This window comes from Echinops telfairi, unplaced genomic scaffold (assembly GCF_000313985.2).
Source record: "Echinops telfairi isolate 266 unplaced genomic scaffold, ASM31398v2 ScPeMD7_4225;HRSCAF=4972, whole genome shotgun sequence".
Lineage (NCBI taxonomy): Eukaryota > Metazoa > Chordata > Mammalia > Afrosoricida > Tenrecidae > Echinops > Echinops telfairi.
Genome location: NW_022108124.1, coordinates 24810371 through 24821624, shown reverse-complemented (window position 1 = coordinate 24821624; position 11254 = coordinate 24810371). Strand labels below are relative to the sequence as shown.

At 40.1% G+C, this 11254-nt stretch overlaps 1 pseudogene; it reads right to left on the bottom strand.

The window, feature by feature from the left end:
• LOC101649937 overlaps positions 1-9699 on the bottom strand; it is a 10532-nt pseudogene extending 833 nt beyond the window's left edge.
• Positions 9700-11254: the final 1555 nt, after the last annotated feature.

Genomic DNA, 11254 nt, shown 5'->3' with positions numbered 1-11254 from the left:
GTGGTTCACCGAGGGTTTCATAGAAACATATTTGTAGTGTTTACTCGGGAACATGAAATCGGGTTTATTGTCCCCTTGCATTCCCCACAGTTACTGTTCAGCATCCCTTCCTGACGTGAGGTTGCTTCTTTCCATTTAGCCCTGTACTCACCATCAGAAATATCAGTGCCTCCTCCGAAATGCAGATGCTCCCCTTTCTTCCCCTGGCTTGAGTTGCTTTTCCAGGAAGGCTCTCCTTCCATTCCCGTGGAGGGCCCGTTGGGTTGTAGAGCAAGTGGATGGTCATCTCCTGTTTCCCCCTTCATGAAGGAGTGACCCCAGCCAATGTGAGGTCTCCTCTTTTGAGGTGGTTCTCATGAAGTATGCATAAGGGGGGTGATGTATGGTTCATGGCCAGTAGGTAGCCTTCTACCCTTTTGTTTGGGAATCGGTTTCTAAGATTTGTTTAATTGGTGTTTCTCCTTATGGTAATGGACTCATGCAATATTTGTCCTTTTGTGATTGACTTACTTCACTCATTGTGATGGTTTGTCAAGTCCTTCCATGTCATGAGCTGTTTCAGGCTTTCACTACTGTATTTTAGGGATGCATAATATTCCACTGTGAGTATGTACCATAGTATATTATTTTCCTAATCTCTGATTTACCCACTTTAATTGGACTAATATAAATCTATGAGATTTATTATAATACCGTATCTGTCATTTTTAGTGCTTACAGTAGACAGCTTGATTAATTGCCCTATATTTTCAGTAATCCTTAAAAGATTTTCAGAAATAAACTTGTTTCATTGTGATACCTTACTAAGAACTTTACTTCTCTGGTATTTTCAGTAGTGAAGTCATCCTAGAAAATGCATATAGGTTTCCAAGGTATAACACATGTTACAGAAAGGAAAATTATATGAATTGTAAGTGGATTGGGAAAGTTAAAACTTATAATCCACAGAAAGCATTCAATTATATCAAATATACAGATCCTATTTTGCACATGAATAGTATTGAGATAACCTATTGCAACATAACTGATTTGTCAGCTCAGTATTTCTAGTCATTTTCTCTAAGAATTTCAAACCAGATTATAATATTTGTAGATTATTGTCTTAGAAATTATTGTTATCCTATAGATGCCATAATTCACTACAATTCTCAAATCTCAGTTGCTGTGATAAGAGGTACTTACATGGTATATTTTGTTATCATACAATGTATGTTATTGCTATATTATATGTTATCGGTTGTTGGTTTTAGGTGCCATCAAGTTGGCTCTTACCCCTAGTGACACTGCACACCTGGACAAACCACTGCACACTCCGGCTCCATCCTCACACTTGTTCCCGTGCCTGGGCCCATCGATGGAGCCACTGAATCAATTCATCTCGTCAAGGGCCTTCTTTTAGGCCACCCCTCCACCTCACCAAACATGATGTCTGTCACCAGAGACTGGTCTCTTCTGACAACATGTCCGAAGTATGTAAGACAAACTCTTGCCATCCTTGCTTCTAACAAACACTCTGGCCTTACTTCTTCCCATACAGATCTGTTTGTCCTGTTAGCAGTTGATGATATTTTCAGTATTCTTCTCCAACATCTATTCTTCTACACTTCTTTATTCACTATCCAACGTCCACACACACGTGTGCAATGGAGAACACCATGGCTTGGGGCAGGCAGATCTTAGTCCTCAGAGTGACACCCGTGCTCTTCAAGATTCGAAAGATGTCTTGTGCAGCAGATTTCCTCAATGTCATACATCTTCTGATCTCTTGATTGCTGCTTCCAGGAGCACTGATTGTGGACCCGAGTAAGACCAAATCCTTGACAAGTTCACCTCCAACCTTTTCTCCACAATAAGATATATGCATATTTTCAAGTACATACTAACAAGATGCGAGAGAAATAAAGAGAATAAGGCAATTATGAAATATAAAGGGAAATGGCAAAAGTTGTCTATTAATATTAACTCACTGACTAAAGTGTCAAATTTTTTATACAATCAAAATTCCCTTCTCTACCTGATCTATATCTATATCTATCTAGATCTAGATATATCTATGTATATCTATATCTACATCTATCTATCTATCTAATCTCAAAACCTACCTCAAACACTGCCTCATCGATATAATCTTCTTGGAAACTTCCTCTCCTCTTCCTTCTAAAACTGCATTAATCTCCATCTCTTTGCACACAAAGGTAATGTAATCCCTTGAACAACAACCCTGCTTAGAATTAGTGTCAGTAAGTGTATAGTGTCTATATACTACCTTCTTCCTAAGACCCCCTTTGGTGTAGTGGGCTATGTGCTGCTAACCATGAAGTTACTAGTTCAAAACCACAAGCCTCTCCATGGGAGAAAAATTAGGCTTTTTAGTCCTGTAAAGATTTAAAGTCTTGGAAACCCACAAGGGCAGTTCTGCTCTGTCCTATAGAGTCCCTATAAATCTGAGACTATATAAAGACTGAGGTATGAATGAATGGCTGTGCTGAAATGATAAACATATGTACAGGATTCTTTATGATTCATTCTAATAAGAAACAGGGCACAAGTCTCCACTTGGAGGAAATGTGTGTCTGTCAAATTACTGAGGAGATTTACTCTCTGTTTTGACACCACGACTTCAATGACGGACTTACACAGAACAAAGATTGCAAGCACGACACAGGCCCTAGCAGTGTTTGCAATGTGAACCAACCACATGGCACCTAACAGCAACAAAGAAGAAGAATGATCATCTTTATAATGGATCGGAAAGGAATCACATTCTAAATTTCTTCATCGAGTGGAAGGAAAAATGTAAAATAACACTGAAAAGTCATATAAAAGACTAAACTTGATCTGCAGAGCCTGCTGGAACCCCCAAGACCATGGCTCTTAGTCGCTTTTTCATCTGGAAATGATCTCATCCCTATGTCTCAATTTTCCTCCAAACAAGAGACAGTACCATAAGGGAAATAATAACACTAGGAGTGCATGTACTTGTTAGACTCCTCAACCATTTGAGATCAGAAGACAGCATACAGCGCAGGACAAAGTTCCAACAGGTTAGGAAAGGAGGCGAAATGGAAACAGGAAACACTTGGAGGAAGGAGGATAAGTGACGTGTCATTATGGGGATTGCAATCAATAAAAATGATAGTAAATGTATATAAATGCTTTCATGGAAAAGAGATCTGATTTATAACCCTTCAGCCAATTCATAATAAAAGGTTTAAATAAATAAACAATAGATGAAGCCTTATGAAGCCATTTTACTCTTCCCACAATGGATGTGCCATGAGACGAAACTGACTGCCCAGACACTACATGTGCACGCAACATGCCGGCGTCACAGTCAGCTTCACAAGACGTGCTCATCTCTCGCTCCAAGCTACAGATTCCATTACTGCTTGAAACAGAAATGCCATCAGCGGTTGGGAAGCCCATCAGTGTAACATAATTAATTGTCCCTTCTTAATGAACCACAAAACCTTCTTGTCTGAAAACAAATCATGTTTAGCCACAATTCTCTATGTCAGCACTTAGCCTGCCCTTGGCTGGGTTCTATCTTCGATAGACTGCCTTCCTCATGACACAGCAGCTGTCAATCATTGGACAGATTTGATCTTGTTTGCATTCTCTTCCATGTCTTTGCCCTCTGGTAGAATGATTGGACTGGTCACTCTATGGTTTCAGTGGTCTCTTATTTATCCTGGTCCTATCTACATGGAAAAACTTGGGAATCACAGAGAGTAAGTGAATGCTTGTAAGGTTTATTATATATAACTTCTGAGAACTAGCAAAATATAGTATCTGCTACAATTTGTTGTCCAAAATAAATCATGCAGCTATCGCAAACATAAAGGAAGAGAAATGAATTCTATTTCTTGATGAAGAGAGCTACAAATCATATTGCGAAGGAGCTAATGTGCATGTGCTGGGATCCGTGAAGGTTCCGGCCGGTGGTTCTGATCCAGGTTGTACATCTCTGCGTGAGAAGATGGCAGCCCTGGCCCACAAGGCCTTCTGGGTGTGTGCCTGGGTAACATTGGTCGATCACTATTGCAGGAGCAGTTTTCAGAAAACTTGTAACTGATCAAAATTTTTTGTTTTACCCTCTTTGAAACGCTAAGGTTGGGGGTTGGGGGAATCCCTGTTGTTGCTGGTCACAGTCAGTGGATTCTGACTCATGATGACGTGTGCAGAGTAGGACCTCTCCTCCATAGGGTTTTCCTACCGCTGAGCTTTCAGAAGCCTCTCTTCTAAGGTATCTATATGTGAGGTTCAATCATCAATCTTTGGCTAGTCGTCAAACACGTAATTGTTTGTATCAAGCAAAACCCCTAGTAGATTTAGATCTTTTCCTAGAACACAAAAGATTTGGTGACAAAAAGGAACAGAATAAAAGCCCTAACTCTACAACTTGCCCAAGCAAGTCATGTAAAATCTGTTTCTTTGCCTCATTTTTAAAAAAGAATTAATATTTACAAGTTCTCTGCCAAAAAAGAATTAAAGGATTAATGAATTGAAAGAATGAAATGCAAACATCATGTGATTGTTCTTTTATTTGCTTACAATAAAAATAAATAAAGCCTTAGATAATGGACCATGCTTTTTCTCAGCTGCTGGTTAACATTTTATCAACCACTGGGAACTTATAACTTTTTTGAAACAAAGTTATAACCTCATCAAAATTTAAGTGACATCTTCCAATGTTTTTAATCCATTACAAAATAAATTTCCTAATATGTACTTACATCAGCACATTAAAATACCTACAGTTAAGAGATTAAAAACATAGACCCCGGAACTCTAAAACCAAACTCACGGCCATCGAGTCAGTGCCAACTCATAGTGACTCTGAGGGACAGAGGAGAACTGCCCTGGTGTGTTTCTGGGGTCGTCACAGGAAAAGGAACCTCAGCTTGCTCTGGAGGAGTGGTTGCAGGGTTCCGGAGACCTTGCAGTTAGCAGCCTCCCTGGTAACCACTACACCAGCTGCTTCTGTAGAGGATCTCTAGCTATGGTGAAAATATCTTATTAGTGATACTTCCTGATTAATTTTTGTAACTATTGATTCAGCATTGTCGACCTTGACTCATAGTGACCCCACATGCAACAGAGCATGGTATTGCCCAGTTTTGAGCCATCTTCCTGTCCCTGCTTTGTTGAGTTCATTGTTGCAGACACTGTGTTAATTCATCTGACCGAGGGCTTTTCTTTTTCTCTGACTCTCTGCTATATCAAGCATGTTGTCCTTCTCCTGGGATTGATAATATTTCCAAAGTATGTGAGATGAACTCCTGTCATCCTCCATTCTTGCTTCTGAGTTTTATGGCTATATTTCTTCCAGGACAGATTTGTTTGATTTAGTACAGTATATACTCATGTATAAGCCGAGTTTTTCAGCACATTTTTAATGTCGTTTTTGTGGTGAATTAGGTGCCTTGGCTGATATACGGGTCGGCTTATACTTGAGTGTATATGGTATCCTGTTGCTGTTAGATTTTTTTTTTAAGGGGGGTTCCAACCCCTAACAACCGTGTACACAACAGAGGGAAACACTGCCTGGTCCTGTGCCATCCTCCCAGTGGTTCATATCCTTAAGCCCATCGTTGCTGGCACTGTGTCAATCAATTGATTGAGGGTCTTCTTCTCTTTCACTGCCCTCTATTTTATCAAGTATGATATCTTTCTCCAGAGAGTGGTCTCTCCTGACAATATGCCCAAAGTATGTAAGATGAAGTCTCACCATCCTTGCCCCGAAGGAGTACTCTGGTCCTACTTCTTCCAAGACAGATTGAGTATACTCACCTATAAAGTAATACTCACCTTATAGAGTTGTTTGAAGAATTAAATTAATAAATACATTCTGTGTTAGTCTGGGTTGACTAGAGAAACAAATCCAGAGACAGTCACATATGTGTAAAAGAGGAATCATTCTATACCTTAATCTAAGGGCAAGAACGGCACATACACACAATATTTTAGAGAGGAAATAATTTAAAGAAGTAATTAATGGGTTGGCAGATTCATAAAAGTATTTAAAAAGAGAAATACATTAGAGAAGAGAGTAATTACATTTTTTAAAAAGTTCATTATTCTAATCCTAGATGGCAGTACCTAAGGTTTCAAGAAAGTCCTGGAATACCCAAATATAAGAATCACATTTTACCCTGAAGGCATGAGTAATCATTGAAATATTTTTAGTCAAAGAATGCCCACGAAGAGTACTTCCTTAAGGATTACGTCTCAATCTCCTTACTTCCCAAAACCAATAACTAAATATTGCAGGGACACCTACACTTCCCTTAGTTAGTTGTCATGAAATCAGTTACAATTCATGACAACGCGGTTGTTACCAACCCAGGTCTCTCTCCATGCGTCTGAGAACCAAAGACGGGCTGGAAGACAGTGGAAGAGGACAGCTTTCCTTTGTTTGATCAAGCAGGGAAGAAGGCGGGATCAGAACCACTAAATCAAGCTCCTGGGGATTATGAGGAAGCGACAGTTTACACAGGAATGGTCATGAATATGCATTAGCTTGGAGTGTTCATTATTACCCTTTCAAATTCAAATGTTTTCCACGTTGTTTAGTGACATCTTTCTGGTGACATTTGGTTCCTTGTCCAAAGTACTTTTGTTCTGGGTGTCCTGAAGGTAGTGACTGTCATTCTGCATATGTTTTGGGGTCTGGTCCAATACTCACTTGCTATGATGGTATACTTTCCAGGAAGGAAAGAGCTAAAAAGAGATAGGATACAAAGAAGGAAACAAAAAACACATTGCCATCCAGTCAATTCTGACAGGGTAGATGTGATTTTCTGAGACTATCAATCTTTAGGGGAGCAGGAAGCTCATCTTTCTCCCACGGAGTGGCTGGTCCTTTCAAACTGCTGACTTTGTTTTTTAGCAGCGCAAGGCAACATCCACTGCACCATCAGGACTCCTATCAGGAAGGCAAGCAGAGGTTAATTATGGACAATATATGATGTATATACATTCCAAAATCCTGTGACAATATCTCATCTATTAAGGCTAAGCTCCTTGGGCCAGCTGTAGAGTTTACCAGGTTACACGACGAGGCAGGTTGGGAATGAACGCGGTGTGTGCGCCAGAACAAAGCACTGTCTGACACTGTGTTCTCCTCACAAGTCATTTCTACGTGCAAACCCATTGTTGCAGCCACTGTGTCAGTCAGTCCCATTTGTGGATTTCCTCTATTTTGCAGACACTCTTCTTTCCTAAGCATGCTTCCATCTCTAGGAACTGGTCCCCCTGAGATCATGCCCAGAACACAAGAGACAAAGTGTAATCTTCTGTTCTAAAGAGTATGCTGGCTTTACTTCTTTCTATACTGATATTTTTGTTCTGCTGGTAGCCCATATGATACTCAATGGTCTTTGCCAGTATCGCACTTGAAAAGCATCAAGTCTTCAGCTCTTAATCCTTGATACATGTGTATGCATTCCATCCTCTGGGCTCCAGATATAAGCATCCGTCTCAGTTAAAGTATGGTAGCCGATGAGTGGGCCAGGAACGAACTCTTGAGGCAGACAAGTCTATAGGAAAAAACAAACAAAAACATGGGGATTTGTTGGAATAATTGAAAGGAAAAGATCCCATTTTGACAAATGTTCTACCTGTGAAGATTTAAGTCTGGGGATACTTAAAGTTACTAGCAGAACCTCACTGAAAATGAAAAGACAGAACTGGGAGACAGAAATCAGATAGCACATTTTGAGGACCTTGGTATTGCTGAGCTGTGTCTTCACACACAATTCTCCTGAGATGTTAGATTATGTCAACTTATTAATGTTAGATTGGTTCTTGGGACAGTATTAAGATCAATTTCCAACTCCTTTAGTCAGACGAGGTTTTACTAATTCATAATAGACTCAATATACAGGCTTATAATTTAAAAAAATCATTTTATTGGGGGCTTGTACACTTCTTATCACAATCCATACATGCATCCATGTGTCAAGCACATTTGTACATTTGTTGCCATCACCATTCTCAAAACATTTTCTTTCTACTTGAGCCCTTAATATCAGCTCCTCATTTTTCCCCTTCTCCCCCCTCCCCCCCCTTATGAACTCTTCATAATTCATAAATTATTATTTTGTCATATCTTACACTGTCCGACATATCCCTTCACCCACTTTTCTGTTGTCTATCCCCCAGGAAGGAGGTTATATGTAGCTTCTTGTAATCGGTTCCCCCTTTCTACCCCACCTTCCCTCCACCCTTCAGGTATCACCACTGGTCCTGAAGGGGTCATCTGTCCTGGATTCCATATGTTTCCAGTTGCTATCTGCACCAACGTACATCCTCTGGTCTAGCCAGACTTGTAAGGTAGAATTGGGATCATGAAAGTGGGTGGGGAGGAAGCATTTAAAAACTAGAGGAAAGTTAAATATGTTTCATCGTGGCTACCTTGCACCCTGACTGGCTCATCTCCTTCCCAAAAGGGGGTGTCCAGTTGCCTACAGATGGGCGCTGAGTCTCCATTCTGCAGTCACCCTCATTTACAATGATATGATTTTTTGTTCTTTGATGCCTGATACCTGATCCCTTCAACAGCTTGTGGTAACACAGGCTGGTATGCTTCTTCCATGTGGGCTTTGTTGCTTCTGAATTTTTTTAATGCCTACAACTATGGAAAGGCAGTATTCTAAACTCAAAAAGTGAGCATTGCTCTAAAAATTCACTTCTGAAAAAGAGAAACACTTTTTCATGGGGGTTATTTCCTCAGAACAGTGGGTGGAGAAGGAAAAGCATGGAATAGAAAACTGTTTTAACAGACAGCTTAGTAAAGCAAAGTGGCTGAAGACTGTGTCTGTGCCGAGCGCCCAGGGCAAGTGGTCAGTCAGCCATCTACGGCACAGATTTGCCTTTGACTCTTAAGGTTATAGTTCTTCAATGTAACTAATCTGACTAAGATCTACAAGGGATCAAAGAACAAACATCTTGAAAAAAGTCTAAATGCTTGAGAAGCAATGTAGGTTTTTTGCACACAACAGATATCCACGAAATATGTAATTCAGAGCACGAAAGTAGTGAAGTGTCTTCCGAATAACTGATAAAATCCGTAAAAATAGTGTTTTAAGTAAAATAAGTTTGCTATCAAGTTTATGAAATGAAACTACAGAAAACTTTCAAGGATAAGTTTAAATCATAAACACTAATTGGGAAATAAAATAACAATGAGTTAAATGCACCCTTTAAAGAAGAAGTAAAGTAATGGAAAGACAAGAACACAAGTATTACTGAACACAAGTATTACTGAAGTATTACAAGTATTACTTGGGGTCAAAATTGTCATAACAGTTTATGTTGTTTAAACCTCTGGTTTAATTTAGTTATGGGGAAATGGACAAGAAAACCACAATCCTTGGGTTAAAAAAAGACAAATGTGTTTGTTCACTTGACAAACCATTCAAAGATGTGAGTCAACAAGACTTAAAAGACATTAACTCTTTAAGGACCCTGTCCTTCAGTTACGTATGCTGTCCTTGTTAGGTGCCAGTAAGTCAGCTCTGACTCACAGAACGAAACACTTTCAGGTCCCGAAAACAGCATGCAACACTCCCACTTCATGCGCCATTCTTGCTGTGCCCATGCGCCATTCTCGCTGTGCCCATGCGCCATTCTCGCTGTGCCCACGCGCCATTCTCGCTGTGCCCACGTGCCATTCTCGCTGTGCCCATGCGCCATTCTCGCTGTGCCCATGTGCCATTCTCGCTGTGCCCATGTGCCATTCTCGCTGTGCCGCTATTGCCAATCCTTCTCCTGGAGGGCCTTCCTCTTTGTCGGTGACCCTCCACTTTCCAAACATGGCGTCCTTTTCCAGCGATTGATTGGTCTTTCCTGATAATACGTCCGAAGTTCATGAGATCGCATCTTGCCATCTTGACTTCTTAGAAGCACTCTGTTGTACTTTCTCCAAGACAGATTAGTTTACTTACCTGTCAGTCCATGCACTTTCATTATTCCTTGCCAACGCTATAATTTAAATGCATTGATTCTGCTTCATTCTTCCATATTCATTGTCCAGCTTTCAAATGCATAGGGGCAATTGAAAATATCATGGTTTGGGTCAGGCACAGTTTACCCCTCAAAGTGACATCCTTGTTCTTTGGTATTTAAAATCACTCTCGTGCAGATTTTTTCCATGCAATAAGTCATTTAATTTCTCAACCGCTGCTTCTATAAGTGTTGCTTGTAGATCCAAGCAAAATCTCTTCTCCACTTATCATGATGTTGTCTGTGGGTCCAGGTGTGAATATTTCAGCTTTCTGTACACTGAGTTGTAATCTATACTGAGGGCTATGTATTTTTTTTCACGAGCAAGTGCTTCCTTTTTTCCTTTCTTTCAGAAAGTAAATTTTGCCATCTGCATATCATAACTAAGGAGCCTTCCCCCTTTCCTGGTGCTATACTCTTCTTAGTAAGATCCAACTTCACAGATCACTCAGAATAGAGATTGAATAGTAGTTGAAAAGACGCCACCCTGATATGCACTTCTCCAGATTTTAAACCAGGCATAGCTCCTTGTTCTTTTCAAATGTCTATGTACAGCTTGCACATGACCACAATTAAGAGATATGAAATTCCCATTCATTGCAACATTATTGATAGTTTGCTATGATCCACACAAATATCTTTGCCTAGTTAATAAAACATAAGTAATTATATTCTATGCATTCAGCCAAGATTCATCTGATGTCAGCAATAACATCCTTTGTTACATGTGGTTTTCTGAATCTGACTTGAATTTCTGCCACCTCCCTGTCAATGTATCACTGCAAATGTTTTTGGGTTTTTTTTTAGGTAATTCTACAGTACCCAATTCCACCCCTTTCATAGAAACTTATGAAGGTTTTTCAAGAAGTGGACCTTAGGAACTTTTTCAAGTAAATTTTGCTCTGATTGGTACTTAACACAATTCTAACCCTATCCTATAGTGATGACTTAAGATTGGATAGGAGTTTAGCATATTCAAACTCAATTTTATGTTACAAAAACCTCCACTTCTCACTACACATACCACAATTCTTTTCTGACCAGGAAGGCACATATAGACTCATGTTTGCAATACCCAGAGCCAAGCCCACAGCCGTCAAGTCGATTCCCACTCAGCGCGATGCTATTCGAGGGTTCTGAGACTGCACATGTTAACGGTGCCTGGTCTTGGCACAAGGGACTCCATTTTGAATCCGGCACCTTCTTGGTTCTCAGAACTCACCTCTCATGGGCCTCCCTCACATCG